The sequence below is a fragment of the Lagopus leucura genome, unplaced genomic scaffold (assembly GCF_019238085.1).
Source record: "Lagopus leucura isolate 7727_CA_CO unplaced genomic scaffold, USGS_WTPT01 Super-Scaffold_73, whole genome shotgun sequence".
Lineage (NCBI taxonomy): Eukaryota > Metazoa > Chordata > Aves > Galliformes > Phasianidae > Lagopus > Lagopus leucura.
Genome location: NW_024962252.1, coordinates 66,710,752 through 66,732,775, shown reverse-complemented (window position 1 = coordinate 66,732,775; position 22,024 = coordinate 66,710,752). Strand labels below are relative to the sequence as shown.

The 22,024-nt window shown below is 37.8% G+C and overlaps 1 long non-coding RNA gene across 1 annotated transcript; it reads right to left on the bottom strand.

Annotated features, from left to right (window-relative positions):
• Positions 1 to 263: 263 nt before the first annotated feature.
• On the bottom strand, positions 264 to 21,632 carry LOC122174889. The gene is made up of 3 exons (XR_006177251.1): positions 21,572 to 21,632; positions 6,354 to 6,445; positions 264 to 617 (listed from the first exon to the last, which is right to left on the bottom strand). It is a non-coding gene; the product is annotated as an uncharacterized LOC122174889 (long non-coding RNA).
• Between the last annotated feature and the right edge of the window lie 392 nt (positions 21,633 to 22,024).

Below are 22,024 nucleotides of genomic sequence, written 5' to 3'. Positions count from 1 at the left end.
AAGTGAGTGCTATACAAAAATTGCTAGCTATATATAGCTACAAGATAGACTGCTATCTGATACAACAAAAACTCAGAGATGAATTCCACAAAATTCTGTTCATTTTATTTCTATATTATGCTTTTAAGCAATGGATATATTTTTCCCTTCATGTTGCCTATTAGTTCTTTCTCACTTCTTTATACCATATAAGAAACAAATACCCCTTTTTTTGCAAAAGTTACATATCTTAGTATTTGTTGTCAGCTAGGCACTTTCACTGAGTTAGTGCAAAGTTATTTAATGGGCTGAATTATGATCTAACAAGCAGTAGAATATTGTACTGGGTATTAGGTAAATGTACCTTGGCAGAACTCCATTAACTTGCTACACATCAGCTAAATTTCTCCTTGTGTGCTTAAAACAGATTCAAAAATCTGAAAGCATATATCAACTGTTTTTATTCAAGTGTGGCTCCACTCCTGATCCCACTGACATAGAAGGAGCTTCTGGATCTGTGTAACAAGTATACTCAAATGGCTTTGTAGCTTCGAAAATGTCATTGGTGTTATCACTGGAAGCACAATCTTTCTCACAGTACTTCGGAACTTGCTTTGCAGAAGTCAGGAAGGGAGGTGCTATGAAAATGGGAAACAATACAAAATAGGGAAAGTGACTCACAATATATCCAGTTCTTATAAGATCCTAGATGAAATAATAGCAATACTCCAGAGTTTCCAATAACACAACCAAACCTTCTCTAGAAGTCCTTTCATATATGACATCCAATTCACTGTGTAGCAAATCTGCATCTAATATCTACCTGAGGTAGTTAATATGCTGTGAAAAAGAATTCTCTGCAGAATTTAAAGTTATTAAGGAAAAAAAACACTTAAGTACTTTTTTTCCCCTCATATGATGCAGTGGATGTCTCATTTAGACTTCAAAGCTACTACCTGGTTGTCTTGTTTACATATACAACTGTCTTGGAATGATCAAGTAAGAAGGGGTTTGGACTTTTTTTTCGTAAATTATGTTCGCAAAGCTAAAGACACAGGGCAGATAGCTAGATGTCATGAAGATGCGATAAAATACAGAAGTTTCAATTATAAAAGTTTGTTCTAGACAAGTTTTTCATTACTTGTCTCAGTAGATGAAGATATAGCATTTAACTGCAGTACTATATTTCTTGTTGTATTTTTTTCTAAATGAAGTTGTGCTTCCTTGTTTCAATAATTCATGTGGAGATCTTGAGTTAAATCTGGATAAAATGGTAATGGGAAATTTCCAGTGCACTGAAGCCTCGACAGAAGAAAAAAATCCTGTCTCCACTACAAAAACTTACATCCTACTCCTTCACAAGGAAGCAGATCCAGCCAGACAGGCTTTTATCCTTATATACCATGACTATTGCTCTTGCCAAAAACACAATGCCCTAATTTTCACGGATGATTAAGGAACTTAAAGTACTTCACAAGTTCTTTGATTTTGTTCTGTGCATTTGCAACTTACTGCTATTAGGGAACTTAGGATCAATTAAGTATTCGCCCAGTTTAAGCACAAGCCATTGTCTGAATCTAAAGGAACAACTAGATAGTTATCTGTTTATATATAGTATCTGCGTGAGTGCCTAAGGATGGATGCCTTGTGATATGCAGAGATGTTGCTTTTTCACCTGGCAGAGATGCATTGGGAAATGTTACTGAGAGTTTGTAATCACCCCACCGACTTGAGTGAAAATGGCTAATGCACTGAATTAGATATCAGCTTGACTTCCTCTGTTGAAATGAGGACAGAAAAAGATCTCCATAGTATTTAAACAGAGTTAGCCCCAACTCTTGCTGTGTTGCTCTTACAATTAGCTGAGCCACCGCGATAAACTCAGAGGCCTCTCTGCACCAGGAAATAGAAATGAGTCTGAGGTACAACTAAAGGGCATTCATAATGAATGCCACTGATCTCTCTCCAGCCCTGTCTAGTAACAAAGAAACAGCCCATCCTGGCTTCATGCCAGTCACACTCAGCTTGGCATGGGAAAGGAAAGGTTTGGAGAGATTTGACACAACAGATAGGTCAGGGCTGGGTGACAAAGTGCTGTGTCTGTGCAAGCCTTACCACACAGTAAGTGGAGAATGATAGGGGCTCCTAGGCACCACTGTTATCACAGATCTGCTGGGATATGGTTGCTCATTTTCCTGTGTCAGCTGTATCTGTCAGAGCACTTTGAAAAACAGTAACATGTAGGAAACACATAAGTGTCTGCATTTTGCAAATTTCTCTGACAAATCCCATCAACCATTCTACTCTCTAAGCCTTAAAAATTTGCTGCTGGTTAAAAAGAAAAAGAAAAACATTAAGGTGGAAATATGAAAATAACTGGAGGAGAAAAAAAAGATATGTTTAGAAAATAAATTGAACATTAAACTGTGAGAGACCCTTCTCTGACTCTTGAGTCTGTGTAAACCTGAATCAAGCCGTGAAAGATAACATTTTCTCCTCCCTTATGATTTCTCTTTGTCAGGCACTGACCATTTCACCATTCCAGAGATGCTTTTTAGCATTTGGGATGGATTCAGTCCTGAAAGGAGGAGTAAGAGCCAACACTAATCACCTGGCCTGTGCAACTTGCTTCTGGGGTTGCACCAGAGCACGTGACTTAGAGCTTCAGAGGGTGGGATGCACAGAGAACTCACACAGCATCAGTCTTACCAGAATCACAGAATCGCCAGGGTTGGAAGGGACCTCAAGGATCACAGATCTCCAATCCCCCTGCCATACACAAGGCCACCAACCTCCCCATGTAATACTAGACTAAGCTGCTCTTGACTCTATCCAATCTGGCCTTGAATGCCTTTAGGGATGGGGCATACACAACCTCTCTGAGAAACCTATTCCAGCATCTCACCACTCTCATAGTACAGAAAGAGTCAGACATTGTTTTCTATATGAGAAAAATAAGACAGGAAGGAGAAGTGCCTGCTCAGGATCCTCCATCAAGGCTGATACAGCTTCAGAAATGAAATGCATGTTTCCTGAACCCCAGCCCAGTTTTCCACCCTTAGTAATAAATTATGGGCTATTTGAATATTTTAACTAGAGGACAACTATGCCAAATCATTCATACATCTGTAAAACAAAGGCTCTCTGGAAAACATCATTTACAGTTAGTAGTCTTTACAGTGTCTGACACTCCCAGTGTCTGCAAAATAATTAATAGAACATGGCAATGAGCTAGAGAAACAGCTGATCTCCGTAATTATATTATGTTGTAACAAAATTTACTACTCATAGTAGATCCTCTCATCTATCTTCATACATTTTTTATTCTCTTTTCAGATTTAGGTATCTAGCCATAGAGGTTTACCTTTTACAGGCCAAGTTTTAACTCAGTATTAATAAGTACAACAGTAGAGCCAAAAAATAAAACGTGAAAAATATACAGAGCAAATCGTACATGGGAAAGGCAAGCCCAAGGCTGTTGCTGAAGAAACTATAACAGCATGATTTTGAAGATAGTATTGTAGAATCATTTCGAATAATCTTTCTCCCTTCATGAGAAAAACAACTTGTAGGTAGATGTCACCATATTATGAAAGGCTGTAGACTCAATCACTTTACAGAGTAATTACTAGATAATAAAATTATAATCACTGCTTGCAATATTAATCTTTGGTAAAGGTGGCTGAAATAATCTCAGAGGAACCAGGAGATTGTTTAGAGAATGGATATTAAGCAGCAGCAATTAAGAAAAACTGGGAGTTTATGTCCCAGGAGAAAACATGTAACAAAGACAATTTTATTACACTTACTAGTTACTTGTTACCTTACACTTCTGTTTTCTGCAGTAGAATTCCACAACTATTTCATATTCCTAGGAATTCTGAAGACAACGTTCATGCCCTGAAGTAATGCCAGAGCCCCACCACTCATCCTCAGACCAGCTGGCATAGATTGTTTACATTTATGCTGTTAGACTCAGCCTGGAAATAGGACGCTCACATCCAAATAGCCATTGTTGGTGATTTCTCCAATATTAATTCCTAAACCCTCCCAGGAATTACCTGGCAGTCTGCTCGCCAACTACATGCAGGACTTAACTGTTTGAACAGTTAAGTAATGTGGACAGTGATTTCTGCACTGTCTCCTGTGTGCTGGCACAGGACAAATCCAATGATTACCTCCAAGCAAAACCTTTCTGTCAGATGTAATGGGCAATACAAAGGTGAAAGAATGATACTTGGAAAGGTTAGAGAGGTCTAAAGTTTTTAAGAGGGACAATAGTGGGACTAAACAGTGTATAACAGTGGATAACTCTAAGCAGAACAGAATGAGCTTCATCAGACCAAGATAACAGGATGTTGCAATTCTCAAGTTAGGAAAGAATGAGGGATGGATCTAAATGAGGGAATGGAACATCGTCTGCATTTTAGAACCATTAGGCAAAGAGAATCATAGAAGTTCAGAGCCAGCCTGTGGCTGCAGCTTGGCTGAAGATCATGTCAAGGAGTCCAGGCCTGCATATTATGTAGGATGGCAGTGCTGTTCCTGGCAAGCAAAAAGTATTGGTAATGTTGAAGAGATGGTACAAAGTTGCTTCTGGCACAACTGAGCTGGATCCCCACAACCTAGAACTCTCATATATGAATTGAAATTAATTTACCCAGACTTATATAACTGAGTGACTGATTACAGAGCCTCTCAGAAATGGGAAATCTGAGAGCTGGGAAGGAAGCCACCAGATTAACTTTTCAAGTAACCAAGTTATACATGCCTCAATGAGAAAGGAGCCATGGAGGCCAAAAGAAAAGTAGAAGTGTCTGACGAAGCTGCCAAGACTCCCCAGTAGCCTTCATTAAGCTGATTATTGCTGTGTCCTTCTGATGTACTACTAAGGTAGAGCGTTCAAGCTCAGGAAGCTGTAGCAAGTGCTAAAGTAATTCAGACTGCTTTCTTGGTAAAAGGAGCATTTGAGGTTAGAGTCCGTAGTTGTTGCAGTTTAAGTTCCTATCCACAGGAGCTGTCAGGAACACCTATATGTGCCTGAGCAATGGGCTTAGAAGTCCCTCCACCCAGTCATTATAATTGAAGGGACTGTGGGGGAAAGGGAACAAACCCTATTGCAGTAATCAAGCCATCAGGATAGGCGACCAGGAGATAGCTTGGGAAACTTAACTATTTTGTCTTGCCTTTGGGAGTAGATGAACCAGAAAAATAAAATAATACATTAAGTTTAAAAAAAAAAAAACCTAGACCTCAGCACTTTTTGACACATGTATGACAGCATAAGTGGATGTATGCACTCAGGTGATTTTCACGTTGGAATTAGCCCAGAATCCTGAAACTGTATTTTCAGAGTAATCCAACTCCTACTGGCTATATCTAAATCAGCAAGCTCAATAGTGCCAGCATCTTTGTATTTAATCACGGTTTCTTTAACTGCATAACAACTGGAAAATTATTAACATGTTTTTGAACCAGTAGCCAAGTAACACACACCCAGACAACTCCTGGAGGTGATCAGAGATTTATCATGGGACATTTCCTATGAGACCATCTGGATACAATTACTCTGTTTAGAATGATAAGGCAGTGTAACACACCCATTGGTTTCAGAGCCAGACAATGGGTCCTGGGATTGTTCAATATACTGGTTTAGACTCACTTGACTGGAGTGAATAAAAGCTTTCCTAACAGCAGTTTTGCTGGTAGTTTCTCCAACAGAAGTCTCAAGTGTGTATACTGCATACTGGTGGCCTGAAGCATCATCTAGGAATGTGATATGAGTAGTAAAGAGTAGCGATATGACTTACTCAGCTCACCAACAGCTGTCATTTTTCCATTCTGTGAATACTGCAGTAAGAATGTAAACATTTGGCAAAGAAAATATTACGACATTAAACTTTGACTGGTAAAGCACTACACAATTCAGTGTGTCACATTCTTTCCCAATATTACCAGATTATGAAAGGGACAGACATTGTGCTGAGAATTTCATTTATCAAGAAGAGTTACTTGGGAAAGAAATAAGGACTAAAACTCCTGAAATCTCTTCCTGATAAAGGGTGCCAAAAGAAGACTGCATGATCAACAGCTGGATCCTTTAAGGCTTGTTATTATCTTTTCTCTCAGCATGGAGATGCAGTTCCTATACACTGCTGAACTACAGGTAGTAAGAGGGCTCAGTAATATTTGCTTTTAATAACTGTCTCTTATCTTATACAGTTGTTCAGTGGCAATAGCTGCAAGTAATAACAGGAGTAGCTGTGGTCTGATGCTGTCACAACTAAGTAAATGTATTCATAAGTAAATAACAACGATGATAATGTTTCTGAGGCTGAAAGCTGTTGTGGTGCACATGCACAAATAACACTTACCAGGTTGTTTCCGCTTGTCACATCTTTAAACTTCAAAGGGCTCTGATTTCCAGTAGCTATTTTCCATGCTGTTCAGCACCAATTGCTCTGCTCTAGAAAAAGAAACAGACACACTGTGCTTTCATGGTCAACTCTGTGCTGCTCTGAAGCATTTTTCAGTCTCTCCATATCACCTGAGAGGAAGAGAGATTTGTTTGTTTTTCTCTCTAAAGAAATACAAACCAACCTGATGGCAGACATCCAAATCTCATTCATTGCATTGTTCCTTTGAGCTTATAAATACCTGCAGCTATGAAATTAAAGGCTGGTCTGAGCTCCTTTTCAGAAGCTAAGTAAAATATTTATATAACCTGAATTTTACAATAAATAATCTATCTTTTATTACCCTTTAGGAAAATGGATTATTTTGATCTAAAAACCTCATACGTATCGTATGCTTTGGTCTAGAAAAAAACCTCTTATTTATAGAGTATTACCAAATAGTGGTAATACAGATGCTTGCAGGTGGCCAAAGAGGGATGCTTATGGCTCCAAGGCTTATTTATGATACATTATTTATTGTCCCTATAAAACGTTCTTATACCATTACCTTGTCTGATATTTCTCAAGGACCAACATAACCATAAATATTCACTGCACTTTAATGTATTTCTCCAAATGAAAACACTACATTGCTCTCTCAGCACCTTATGCTATCCTTGGGTTGTGCCTTTCCATCCCTTGATTCCTCATTGTGCCTGCACAGGACTTTGTGTGTGGGATGATTTAGTCAGTGAAGAATGCTTCAGAGACATAGAAATACAGGGGTTTATTAAAGGAAAGATGGAGATGAACCAGAAGGCAGACTAATGTTTAGAACACAAGAAGTTTACACACGTGAGGAAAAGGCAGTGAAAAAAGTCCTACATTCTTATTACAAGATTGGCTAGGATTCAATCACAGAAAGCTATTTTCCAAAAGATTCTACTGTCTTTAGGACAGACTATTTAAGAATCTTTGTATTTAACACTACTACTACTAGTAATAATGATACAGTATGATCATTCTTAGTACCACCTCATGAACATGAATTAACAGGTAGCTAAATGCTGTCTTATGTTTCCAAAGAGGATTCCCTTCCTAAATAAAAACCCTTTTTCTGATGTAGAAGGACATTCCAGTCATCTTTCCTTTGTTATCTTTCACATGGACAGCATGCAAAATGGTATGAATATTCAGAGTTAAAATATGCTAATCCAGATTCTGTATAGATGGACATTCTCCAAAAGCATATTGGCAAAGGAGAAGATAGGGTATTACTGCTCACCAACTGGAAGAGTTTTTCTTACTGTCTGCATTCAAAACATATTATAGAATAAGGAAACTTAAGTCTAATTCCATATCTGTTCAGAGCTCAAGCATAGCACCACTATTAACCACAGAATAATAGCCAGAGCTTTCTGTACATAACCGAACTTCCTTGCTTAGAGAGTAGAATACAAGTAACAGTATCAAAGGAGACCAACAAATTCATTCCAAGGCACCAAAAAAAAAAAAAAAAAAAAAAAAAAAAAGTGTAATAAAAAACACCACTGCCCCATCCAGTCTGGGGCCCTGGGCAGCCTGGTCTGGTATTAAATGTGGAGGTTGGTGGCCTTGCATGTGGCAGGGGGGTTGGAAATTCATGATCCTTGAGATACCTCCCAACCCTTGCCGTTCTGTGAGTCTGTAATAAAAGTGAGAGAAGTACACAATTACTATGTTAAAATAGTTTAATCTTCTATGTGACTCACTACTATCTTGGCAAGCTTGTCTTATTTGTTTCTTGTTATTTCTATTTATGACCAGAATAAGAAAAGCATAAAAATTACCTGGAAAGATAGATCTGCAGAAGGCCAAGTGAGTCATCATCATGCTTCATCCTCCATGAGCACAGGAAATGTTATTAAATAACTTATGGGTCACAGTGAACACCTATTCCCCTCACCTACATATAAGAACCATTATAATCTTAATCAACATCATGAGAGTTAAACCTTCAGTAAGTGCAAAATATGAAGGGTGGACAGATTCAGGGACTGAAATCTGGGATGCTGTCATCTGTAGAGATGAGCCATCATCTCCTTCCAGCACCACACCTTCCCCAGGCAGGAAGAATAAAGAAGTAAATAAATGTGATAGAAGAAAAATTGTTTTTCCATGGACAAATAATTACTGCTGCCATTCATAACATCATAAATCATAACAGTTTAAGCAGAGACAAACATTTCAGCATTGCTGACGGTGCTAAGTATAGCATAAGCTATAGTCATTATTACCTAATTATATCCAGCTTAAGAAGGGTGCTTCTTTGCTTGCTCATATTTTAAAAAAGGCTGAAAAAATCCTTCAGCAACATTTCTTAGTGCTGAAGCACCCAGTTTCTCTTCTCCTTGCTATCAACCTATACCACACATACTTAAAGTACTGACCAGAAGTAAGGTCCTAGTCTGGATCCAAACTTGACCATAAAAGTGACTGCAAGAGGTCAAATGTAACTCTAACATTCTGATTGAGATCTGAAGGTGAGTCTCCAGAGGCAAAGTTTGATGTGAAGGTATAAAGAAAATGCCTGCATTTCTCATTTACTGGCTGCCTGGCATCTCTTGGGTTTTCCTTCAGCTGCTGGAGACACTCAGGTAGTCCAGGAGACTATTCCTCACTGTCTTGGAATACTTGGAGAGATCATCACGCTAAAGAGACAGACAACATTTTCTCAAGCAAAAATCAAAGTAACCCGCTGAAGTCTGAAGATCTCTGGTTGTACTACAGCCTTATACAACTGGAGTGCCTTATTTTCCAACTGCCAAGAGAGCTTATGCAATTCCACAAACTCCAAGAACTACACCACAATTAGCACAGTAGCACTGGATCTAACTTACAGTGCATATACTAAAAACATAATGAACAAGAAAGTCATGGCTCTACCTCGTGTTTTTCTGTATACAATCTATAAGTATGCAAACGTGCCTTTCCGAGTGCATGAATTGAAGTGGGGGCCACCCACACACATTGTTAATGATTTGTAAGTTCAGTCTGTATTCATTTTGCAGTTACAGCCAAAAGTAAGGAGGATTACAGATCGTGTGGCACCTGTTCACTGAATTCATATTGCAGAATATAATAAAACCATGCACCAGTATCTTAATGCATCCCCATTTACACAGGACATTCATTAGTTTGTACAAAAATCCCCTGAAAGATATGTAAATATGGTAAGCAATGTAATGACACTGCTATCTCAAAACCAATAAATTACTATACCACACTCTTCTACCTCTTGCTTTCTAGACAAAGTAGTAAAAAAAAAAAAAAAAGAAGAAAAAGTTGTTCAAAAACAAACAACTATCACTGAAAAAGAAATGCCTCTGCAGGAATAAGCAGCAATCATAGCTAAGTTTATGAAAGCCTTTTCTTTCACATGTGCCAGTTAGTTTACCTCCTGGCTTCTGTGACAGTCCCTAAGGAGTTTGGAGATATATACTCTCAAACACATAACTTGCTTTTTCTTTTAGCTCAACAGCTTTTGACTTCTTGAACAGATTATTCAGTTTTGAAAAGATTATTCAGTTTTGAAAAAAAAAAAAAAAAAAAAAAAAAAAGAGGAAGAGAGATGCTAAAAAGACTTAGAAGAAGAAAAAGAGAACGCAAATAAAAAGCCCTAATTCTAAACCTTTGGGGGCTAAGGAGGGTGGAATAAAAATAAAAGTCACAACAAAAACGAGAACAAAACAATACAGTTCTTCTGGAGTAGGGATGTCTCGTTTTTGCCCAAGCACACCACCTGCTGGGTGTATATCTTCAGGCATGTTGTAGTGGCACTATGGAGGCAGCTCGTACCAGCTAAAATTGCTGTACACTCTGACTTGAGTCAAAGCTGAGAGTTCTGGTCTCACCAGGTTTCTTGAAGGGTTTGAAGTTTTGGATGCTTCAGGGGTAAATTCAATCCAAGCTAAAACAGAGTGGGTATCCAACCACAAGGCTGCAACGGCATTGTTTCATTTCATGCACAGATTTTATTATGTGTCTCACAAGGATATTTACCACTGATTAGTTTAGTCTCATATGCCCACACACATAGAAAATGTGTGTATCTTGCTCTGAAAGTAATGCCTACTATTTATTCCCATGGAAAATACAACAGATACAAAGAGCACAATAACAATATTAGATATAGCAAATTCTCAGCTGCACAGAATCACAGGGTCTAAGGGGTTGGTGTTGACCTCTAGAGATCATAGAGTCCAGCCCCCCTTCTAAAACAAGTTCCCTAGAATAGGTTGTACAGGAAAGAATCCAGATGGGTCTTGAACTTCTCCAAAAAAAGAGACTCCACAACCACCCTGGGAAACCTGTTCCAACGTTCTGTCACTCTCACAGTAAAGGTCTTCCTTGCATCTGTGTGGAACTTCCTATGTTCCAGTTTGGCCTGCTGCCCCTTTTCATATTGCTGCATGTCACTGAAAAGAGTCTGCCTCCATCAGCTTGACTCCCATGTTTTAGATAAACAGTGTGGAGGTCCCTTCTCACCTTTTCTTCTCCAGGCTGGACAATCTTAGGTCACTCAGCCCTTCCTCATATAGGAAATAGTCCAGACCCCTCTTCATCTTTGTAGTTCTCCACTGGACTCTGTCTAGAATTTCCCCGTCTCTTTTAAACTGAAGATCTCAGAACTGGACATAGTATTTCAGACGTGGCCTCAACAGGGTAGAGTAGAGGGGAAGACCATCTCCCTTGACCTGCTGGCCACATTCCTTTTAATGCACCCCAGGATCCCATTGGTTTTCTTGACCACAGGTGCACACTTCTGACTCATGGCCAAACTTATCACCAGAGCCCCAGATCCTTCTCCTCAGAGCTCTTTTTGAGCAGATCAGGCCTTAATAAGTACTGATGTGTTTGGTCATTCCTTCTCAGGTGCAGAACCCTACACTTGTTCTGGTTGAAGTTCATCAGGTTCCTCTACACCCAGCTCCCCGGAGTTCACTGTCCAAGTCTCAGTGAATGGAAGCACAGATTTCTGGTGTGTCAGCCACTCCTTCCAGCTTTGTACCATCAGCAAACTTTCTAAGGGTGGATTCTACCCCTTCATCCAGATCACTGACAGGTACACTGAATGAGACTGGACTCAGCACTGACTCCTGGGGAACACCACTAGCTACAGGCTTCCAGCTAGACTCCATGCCATGATCCCCTGAGATTTGAAGTCCAACTTAACTCAAAGCACATGGATTACAGGAACTAAGGGTATAACACACAGGTCAGAGTCCAACTAATCTTTTCTGAAATACAGCTAGGGCACACATCAGACCGACATCCTTTGTCTTTTAAATTCGTAAACTGAAACTGTATAAAAAAATAGTACTTTAATAAAAGGTAGTACAAGACAGTAATAGAAGAAAATTACTGATGATGACAAATAAGGATAAATACTACTAGAAGAAGAAATGTGGTGGAAGAAGTTGTTTTGTGTGAGGGAGATCATCCTCAGTGGAATAAACAATATGACAAAAGATGTAAGACCAGAAGATTATAGGAAGACCAATTCATGTGGAGCACATCAGAGAAATGGCTTGTTCAAAATATCACAGTGTATCAGACCATAATGAGAACGTGTTCAAGAAGCAATAAAAGGCTGCAGTGACTGAAAGTGAAGGACAAGAAAGGGCAGAGACTTGACAGTATAAGTGCTGGCAGCCAGCAGAATGAGTGTAGTTGACAAGTCTTTGGCATTTGACTCCAGTGCATACCTTTATTTTATTAGCATGCCGAAGTTTACCACATTGATAACATTTTAACCTTCAGAAAAACATATGAAATACCATCATAAACTATCTTAAGGAAAAGGGTGAAAATTGAAGAAAATGCAAATCAGCATTTCTGGTAGGAAAAGAATAAGGTCCTGTTCTGTACATCAGCCTTTAAAAAAGAAGCCCATCTGCCAATATCCTCTCCCAAAAAATACTCAATTCAAGCAGATATCAATATCAAACATTAATATAAGATACATATCCAGTTGGTCATGCAGGAAACTCTAGTTGTTTTTGAATATAAAGAAGGTTATTTGAGATGAAAAAAAAAAGAGAAAACAGTGGTATTTTTGGAACATTTGTCTTTGCCACGAACCATATTTGCACTTTTCTATTTGAAGTTTCTAAGGAAATATGGGACATTAACCATCCCCTCTGAGGGCTCCTCAGAATATAACACCTGCCAGACAGCTTATGCCATAGAAATTTTCCAGTTAGCACACATCTTATATCTACAATGTCACTTCTATTTGACACATATAGTCAATGTCACAAGATGCCTCTTTCCAACATAGCTTCAGAAACAACCATCTGTGATGCCATATGTAAACGTGTCTATAAAATAGCCAGACTTCATTAATCAATATTGAAAAGAATGGCATGATACGTGCATACATTTATCAACAAAGGAATCAAGATACGCACCAGCTTCTTCAGACTGCTCTAGTTTAAGTGTTCTCCTCAAGATTTCAAAGGAAGTTATGGTACTACATCAAACAGGCCAGGGATCACTTCCCTGCAACCTTGGGACAGCAGTCTAAGTGTATTTTGGTATGCTCCCATACACCCTATGAAGATGAAACGCATTATAAAAAAGGAAGCTCTACCCCTGCTACATGATTTGTGTTACTCTCACAAACCTTTAATATCTGAACAAAGTTTGTCAAATGTACTCTAGAAACTTTTTAATTTTCAGTGAAGTCTTTCTTGACCATGAAAGGCTTTAGCAGCTTTGGTAGTGTCATGGCTAGTGGTAAGATTTCAGTACTCTAGCAGAAATAAAGTAGAATCTGTTCTTTTCAAATGATTGCATTTATAATGAGAAAAAACATACTAATCTGTTGATGCCAGTTTGCCCTCCACTAAGGGCAAAATTTAGCACGATGACTGCTGACATGAAATACTGACCTCCCCAGAGATATAATTATTTTTAATCTATTCTGTTGTTGAGAACACAAAAATAAACTCTAGTTTAGTGTATCCGTCTCAGGTCAGCAATTGATTCCTTTCATTAATCTTCTGTTTGCGTTTTAGAACAGTGATGCACAGTCTTCTAGCTGTTACTCCACAGGAAAAAGTGAGAGAAAGAAATATCTCCAATGTGTACAGTACTGAATCATACTGAACTATTCCCTCCAGTGTTGAAGTATTCAGGTGTATGAATGATTTTGTTATTTTTCTAGCAGATCTATTATATGGCCTGCAGCATCTCTAAGCACTGGCAGTTCCCCCATCAGGAGACAAGACAGTCCAGTGATGCAACACCGCCAGTGCCAGCTGCTGGCCTCAGGCATATATTGAGTTTGTAAAGCCTCTGTTCTGAGGATTGTTGGCTTTCTCTGCACTTGTCATGACCTGCCTGCAGCTTTTCTGTCAGTCGATTTAGCTGTAAAAGCAGTTCGTCACATGAAAAATTGACTATGAATAACTCATTTTGTAAATTTTTGTAGGGTAGAATCATAGTTCTTTGTACAGACAGCAGCATAGAGAAATTCTGTAATAATGAATTTGCAACAGAAAAAAAAACTTTAGTGTGAAGAAGCAGTGGCTTGGTGCGGCAGCCAAGGGTTAAAGCAGCAGAGGACATGAGGAGTACAGGGTCAGGATGGTGGAATATAAGGCATGGGCAAGCACTAAGGGGGCATAACTACAAACTCAGTGGCCAGCTGATAAAATGTAGACCTACAGACCAAGAAAAACAATCGTAGAAGCAGCAAATAGAACAAAATACAAATAATTTCCATAAAAATCAACATTTACAGTAAAATTTAAACATCATAAACTTACAGAACAATGAGGAAAGAATAAGCTGTAAATGTACATTAACAAATATATAAAATGACCCTAAGCAGAATCCAGAGAGAGGAAAAGGAAAACAACGCTATTTTATTTGAAGGAAAGGGCTCAGGATGTTAATGATTTATTCTCCCTTTTGCACCCTGGTAGAAGCCTTTTAGTACAGAAGGGAGTGGAAAAGTGACCATAACACAAGGAAAAGGGCTAGAAATTAGAAAATAGGCGCACAAAAATTTAAACTTTATTCTTACAACTATAATTCTTCCCATGCTGTAACATTCTTCTTGCTTAGATTTGTATTATTTTATTCATTTATTAAGGTTTCAATTACAGTACTACCATTCTTAGCTTTACATCTAAGATAGTTTTCTTTTTTGATTCTAGAAAAATCCTACATGCAAAACTAACTTAAAGTGAATTTTCTACTCAAATATACATTAACTACAATGCAGCAACATGTACTTTTATTGACTTGTGTAAACTGTTATGTTTAATGCATTAAAACGGTTGTTTTTAAGACAAAGATCAGTCTGAACTGCAAGCTTTGGTCTGATGGATAGTTCAAGCTGAAATGTGGATCCAAGTTGCCTGGCTCCAAGAAATGCACTGTCACTTGAATCAATCAAACCTGAACTTCACAGCTATTGCTTCACTCCAAGCTACTTAAAGTAATCATTTCTGAGCTTCTGGATACACACAGCAATATTGGTGAGAATATCCTACACTTTAAAAAAAACAAAAAAACAAAAAAACACTGAACTCTTGATGATTCAGAAAAAATATTATGTTTAGGCAGTGTAATGGCACTAAAAAGCAACACGGTCTTCAAACTTACATTTTCTAATGTTCTGTGCATTGGTAGGTATTAAGTAATCTTAAGTAAAAATCAATCTTCTCTAGCAGACCAGCCTCCCTCAGAAGAGAACATAAGCTGTGAACATTTCCCCACCACTTTTTCCAGTCTCCTTTGGATAAATCTTTAACTTTGTTTGCATACTATAGTTGAAGGCCCTTCCTCCTTCAAAAAAACATGCATCTCCCGAGAACAATCAGTAAGCAGCCAATTACAAAGGTTAGTGTTAGATCCTATCTGTTACATGAAATGACTTCTTACAGAAACAATTGACAGGCACACAGCATTCAGGATCAATGCAATCTTTCCTTTTCCTTTCTCTTTAATTCCCAAGAGTGCCTAACAAGGACAGATGCCCATAGAAATTGGTTACTAAAACAACAGGCAGGATGCAGTTGTGTTCTTTCTTAACAATAATCTTTACAAAAATAAATCTTTCATCAGGGAAACCATAAATACAAATCCTCTTACTGCAGAGGAAAACTTCAAGGTCTCCTATTCCAGAAAAGGTCACATTCATTCATTCAAGCTATGGCATCCAGGATTTGTCCTACAACCTGATCTCAAGCCAGTAAACTTGATATTAAAAATGCCAGCCTGGAAGAAAATAAAGCTCCAAAAATTCTCCCCTGAAGACCTTGACATCCTGCACCATTGCAGCCTCCAGATTCAATACAGCATAAGAACAACTACAAATTATGTCACCTACCAGCTATACGACACACCATAGTTAAATGTTTATGTTGTTTCCAGATAAAATTTTCATGTACTGACAGTGTACCCAGTCAAGGGCAACATACCCCACACACCTTGGAGTCCACACAGACAGCCACATCTCTGATCCTATGTGAGAGCAGAAAGCCCTTTCTTATCCTCTCCTTCAAGGTGCATGAGTATCTTTTGTTAGGAAGGAAGATATCATGCCTCACCAGCCATCTCTGAATGCCTTCCAGTTCCAAAAAATAATGAATTAAATATAACCATTAGGCTGGCACAATATTTACCTAATATAAAATATAAATATATAAAAAATATAAAGTGGTATAAATTTCACTGAAGGCTCTTTTTTTTGAGCATACAGACAAATATTTGGGCTGTAGGGTTTGGAAGTGAGTTCCAAGTAAGAGTCAAGCATTTGGTTACTCAAGACTTTTCAGTAACAAAAAGATTAAATATGAATAACAATTACATTGTTAAGAGTACTAGCATCTCAACAGCAATAAGAGCTAACAACAGAAGTTGTAATGAAACAAGGCATAAAGACAGTCCCTATAAAGCAATAAATAACAGTTATCTTGATTTTACAGCCAGCACAGTTACTCAGAGCCCTGCCCAGACTGACATTGACTGTCTCCAGGGACAGGGCAACCACTACCTCTCTGGGCAAACTGTACCAGGGCCTTACCACACTTACAGTAAAAATCTTCTTCCTTATTCCAACTTAAATATTCCCTCCTTTAGGTTGAAACTGTTTCCCCTTGTCTTGTTACCATAAACCCTGTTAAAGAGTCTGTCCCCTTCTTTCTTAAAGCTCCCTTTAGATACTGAGAGACTGCAATCAGGTGTACCTGAAGCCTTCTCATCTCCAGGCTGAACAGCCCCAGCTTTCTCAATCTGTCCTCAAAGGGGAAGTGTTCCATCACTTAAGTCATTTTTGTGGCCTTGCTTTGGATAGACTCTATATATGGAGCCCTTGCTGTTCTGAGGGCTCCACATTTGGATGCAATAAACTAAATTACCAGCTCTGATTTTATTAAGGGCTTTTCGAGTTTCACAGAGATTGAAAGTATTGAGTGTTGTAGAATTCACAGCTACTTCATTTGATTTCTAACCCTACGTATGTTTTCAGGCCTTGTGCATACTGATTCTTAATTAAATAATAAATCATCAGTCAGAGATCCTGGTGTATATGATAGAAACACCCATTCATAACTACACTGCTGATGTCATTGTACATAGACTTTTTAAGAGAAATAGCTTAGAAACAGTGAACATTGTCACGGAGTTGACCAGACCAGATCAATCTATGTCCGTGGCAGGGGCGACAGGGCCTCTGCCCTCCCCCCCACCCCAGTCCCACAAAAATGGGAAGGAAGGAAGGGAGGAAAAAAGCAGCGGCAACAATCTATGGAGGAAAACTTATTTTACTATAATATCGGAATACAAAATAACACAATATATATACAATTTAGTTGAAATTGAGATTAATAAATCAGACAAGATAAGAGAGAGAGAGTTCCCGGGACCGATTCAAACCTGGAAAGCTTGGAACGGCTAGGAAAGCACCCTCCAGCACCCACTGCAAGGCAGCAAGAGAGCGCCCCCCCACCCGGAAGGGCCAGATCCCGTGACTGCTGTAATGTACAGGGATAGGTACCTGGGATTGGGGCAGTGACACTTTAATGCCCCGTACACTACATGATGTTTTGATGTGGAATACTGAAATCCAAAAACAAAAAAAAACAAAAACAAAAACAACAACATAGAACCATGACAAACATTTTAGAACAAATGAAGGCTATAGACAATGGAGTTTTGTGAAATACGTGGGAAAAAGCAATGTCTCCAACACTGTAAACAGAAAGATAAGTATTCACTGGACAGGCTCACTAAGATCTACAGAAGCATCTTTAGATAACAAACAAGCTAAATCAGATGTGTGAATTATGTTTTAATTAGTTCCATAACACTAATTTCTTAATCCATATACTATAAATGTATAAATAATGCTGGATGAGAGGATTTATTGCATACAGCTTTTGACATCCTTCTAACACTTTATGATTCATTTTCTTATTATATCTAGAATCACTGCAATAAAATCCTTTGTTATGTTTACCCAACAAGATTCCCAAGGCCTGTCTTATAGATAAGTATTCTGCCTATACAGATGCTGAAAACACCGGCAATTAAATAATTGCTAAATCTACAAAGTGATCATAATTCAACTGTGTCTGAAAAATTAGTATTTTTAAAGAGTAAAATAAAATTCACAAAAGACACTTATAGTCAAAAGTCTCTAGCAGCTAACTTGAATGTCTCCACTGTTCTGGCAGCCTTCGTCACCAAATGAGCATACCTTAAAAATTGCAATGAGAAAAACATTGTGCAAAGGGTTTCCATGACAAGGATTAAATACGCCCAGCCAAAGCCACTAGAATTAATTTCAAAAACTTACAGGACATACTTGCAAGACAATTTAATGCCATGAGGAGTAAAATGTGATAATATACTGATCCGAGGTCTGCATTTTAGGGTGAAAATACAAGTTTTAGTTATAAACCATAATTAATTCTTGTAGCAGGGCAGTGTCTCAACACTACCACACCATATCTTTCTGTCTCTCAATCAACAGAAAGAAAATAAAACTCATATCACACTAAAACATTTCATTTCAAGCTGACTGGCGATTAACTAGCAGAATATGTATACAAGCCAGATTAAATAGACATTACCATTATCATGGTATTAACTATTTCACAATCTAATTTATTTATACTGAATGAAAATTTATCAATACTCATGAGTAGATTGACATGTGAAAATGTTAAGTGATGAATTTACTAAACCAAACACACTAAGATTTTTTTCAAATCGCAGTCTCTGGTCTAGATAAAATTAATTTTACCAGGGGAGAGCCACTGATGACATATCTATAAATATGATACAAGTTTAAATGAAGGAGGGATTTTCCCCAAGTAAAAATTTTCAAAAAAACCCCATCAAGTGCCAAATACAGTAAGCCTGATTTTGATCATTACCTAGCTATTCTGTCATACACCCAGTATTTTATGATATTTGTATGAAACAGACAGTTTAACTATTTCTGGTTTCTCTGGTAAAAGCAGACTTCATGGATTATAAAACGGAAACAAGATGCACAACAGCACAGCAACATTCTAGTGGCTATTAAAGAGATTGCAGAATGTGGTCTAATGCTGTTCCCAGAAATATAAATTTAAAAGATCTGTGTCTCTGACGGGAGCCAGCAGAGAACCATCCAAGCTTTCCTTATCCCATGACACGAAGAAAAAGAAAATAATGGTTTAGTCTCTAAATAGATCTGTATTTACTAGCAAGACACTTCTTGGCATGCAGAACAGCACTCAGTTCCCATCAATGTTATCTCCCTATCTGTCAAACTGCAGAAGACCTAGTGCACAATAGAGGTATTTGATCACAAACCACATTACACATTTTCTTTCCTGGGCAATGTTATTTTTGTTACTTTGTTGTTTTCTTATTTATAGAAAGGTATCTTTACACACTATGAAAGATAACATTCTGAAATTCAGTCAAGGACAAGTTGTGGTGCACTGAAAAGCACTGAGAATATAATTTTTGTACAACCTAGAAGTGAATATTTTTAAGTTAGCTATATAAGCAAAGCCTTTGTTTTTGTTTTAACCTTAAAAACTAAATGAATTTCAAAATGTAACGTCCATTTCAAATCAAGTATTCGAAAACTTAGCTTGAGAAATGAAAAAAAATTCATCCAGTTTTTTTTCTTTCTGCCTTTCCCAAAGATATGAAGTAATCCCTAGCTCACTAAAACCAAGTATTCATTTCTTTATTAGGGAAGTGCCACCTTCACTTACTACTGTTGCCATTTTTCTAGGGAATCTGGTTTTAAATGTCACATAAGTAGCTCTGCTGAATGCCAAGCTCTGTGATGTGGGCTGAGCAGCTGAGAAGCTTCCCCCACATAGACTGAGGTGTCAGTGTCTCATATGCCTGTTTTCATCTGAACTTCCTCATTCCCTGACTCTCTTGAGCCTTATTAGCAGAACTTTTAGAACTGTTTCAGTATTACTTGCCAGAAAAGCCTCTACTTTTTTCCTCATTCAGTCAAAAAAAAAAAAAAAAAAAAAAAAACAACACTAAGAACTTCAGGGTTGATTTGAATACTCAAATCCATAGTTCTCGGAAAAGTTTAAAAGGCAGCAAAAAAAATTTACCATGTCTGCTTCATAGTTATCATTAAAACAGTGGGACAGATCTCAGGAGAACAATGTGGAAAAAAGAATTACTGACTTAAACAACGGAGAAGCCTTAAATAAGAATAGAAGAAAAAAAAGCAGTGCCATGCTCTGAACAGAGTTTCTAAAGAAGTAACTTTTTCCTATTTATTCAAAACAAAAAATTTTATGCAGGTATTAACTCTTCCGCGTATAAATAATTAGCTTAATTTTTCACAGCTCTTTTTCTAGAACCTTCAATAAGCTCTGAAATGTTTCATTGTCACACAACCACTACACCTTCCATACCAAATGCCTACGCAGATCTTTTCTTTCTAGGTCTTGCTTATTCCAATAAATCACATAAAGAGTATAAAATTACCACCTGGTTTAATTCTCCAGTACAGTGCTCAGCAGTCAAATTTGAAAAATGCAATTGTTGAAATGAGCACCCCACACAAGAACAAGGGCTGTCATGGAGTACAAATGCTGATAAGTACAATGGGTAGAAGGAAACATAATTTGGGCTCTTCATTGCCTGGAGCCTTCTGTGAGGATCTTTGGAGGTCATCCCTACCCAAATAAGTGCCCACATTGAATTAACAAGAAGGCAAAGAAAAATTATCTCAATCATTTATTTTACAGTAATTGATAAATAGACATATCAACTTAATTGATTTAACTTTAAAACCAACCAATCTAGTTTTGTATCTAGTGTTCCCATATCAGTTGCTCCTGGCACACTATCCAAAACAAAGATAACTAGGAAAAAAAAGTAAAAATCACATTCAAATTGTCTGAAAGTTTTTAAATGCTGGTAGGGTTAAGAAAAAAAAAAAAAAAACAAAAAAAAAACTTGGTAATCAACAAGGCAAAGAGGTATTATCAGTAGCAAGTCTTACAGCTCAGCAAGGATAGCTTTTGAGATAAATGTAAGATAGCAGCAAAACAAACTTTTAAGAGCCTATTCATTCTTCAGACATTTCTGGGTTGAGGGGGATTACTTAGGGTTGGATTTGGGCTACAGCTGAATATCCATTACTGAAATGTCCATTACTCAGCTTCACCAAGAAAAAAAATCCTTTGCAGACTTTGAAACCATCCCATGATGCGAGTTAAAACGCAATAAATGAAAGGAAAATTTAGAACTTGCTCCAAAACACATTGTTGATACGAAACCAAAACTACATTGAATTCTGCTACACAATAAAATCAGATGTGAATCACCAAAAAAGCTCTCAGCTTCAATCTCTTCTTACCTCACTATTTTTACCTCACCTAATGACATAAGATCATGGTCAAACTTCAGCCTTTGCCTAGTTCGCAAGTAAGGGCAAGTGTCATTGGTATATTAGCATCTGAACAGGCCTCTTTTAACCCGATAGCTTCTTCCTAAAGATATTTTAATCACTTTCCCATACTACGGTAGCTTTTTAGAAGCCACAACACAATAGAAAGTGCAGCAAAAAAGAGCAGAGGAGCAAAATCAGAGGCTACTTAAAGCAAGAATTTGCTGAAATGCAACAGCCATAGGCACAGAAACAAAGAAAAGAAACTACTTACCTTCAGGAAGCTTCAGGTACACAGAGATCTCCACCAAGATACCCTCTCCTCCATTGCAAATCTTTAAATGAGATTTGGGAAAGGGTTAATCATGGCTCCATATCTTCTAGTCGCTCAGGTAAATTGTATGCACCTGAGCTCCCCTGGATTAGCCCTGTCTTCTTACCAGGTGCTCAATCACTGTTTCAGGCCATGACTTAGCATTTCTGCTACAGAAGTATTCTCTTTCCAGAAGTATTTAGAAGTATATCACTAGGCTGTCACTTGAAAACTGAAAAATGCATTAGAAACACATAATAATCATTAAACATTTCAATAATTTCTGTTATGAGCGGCAATCCAATAGTGTATTCTTTTGTAGATTTTGAAAAACTCAGTGCACTGTGTCCTTTTTGCAGGGATAGCTGATACAACAGCGCACCAAAAATTCCAGGATATTACTAATCCCTGTTT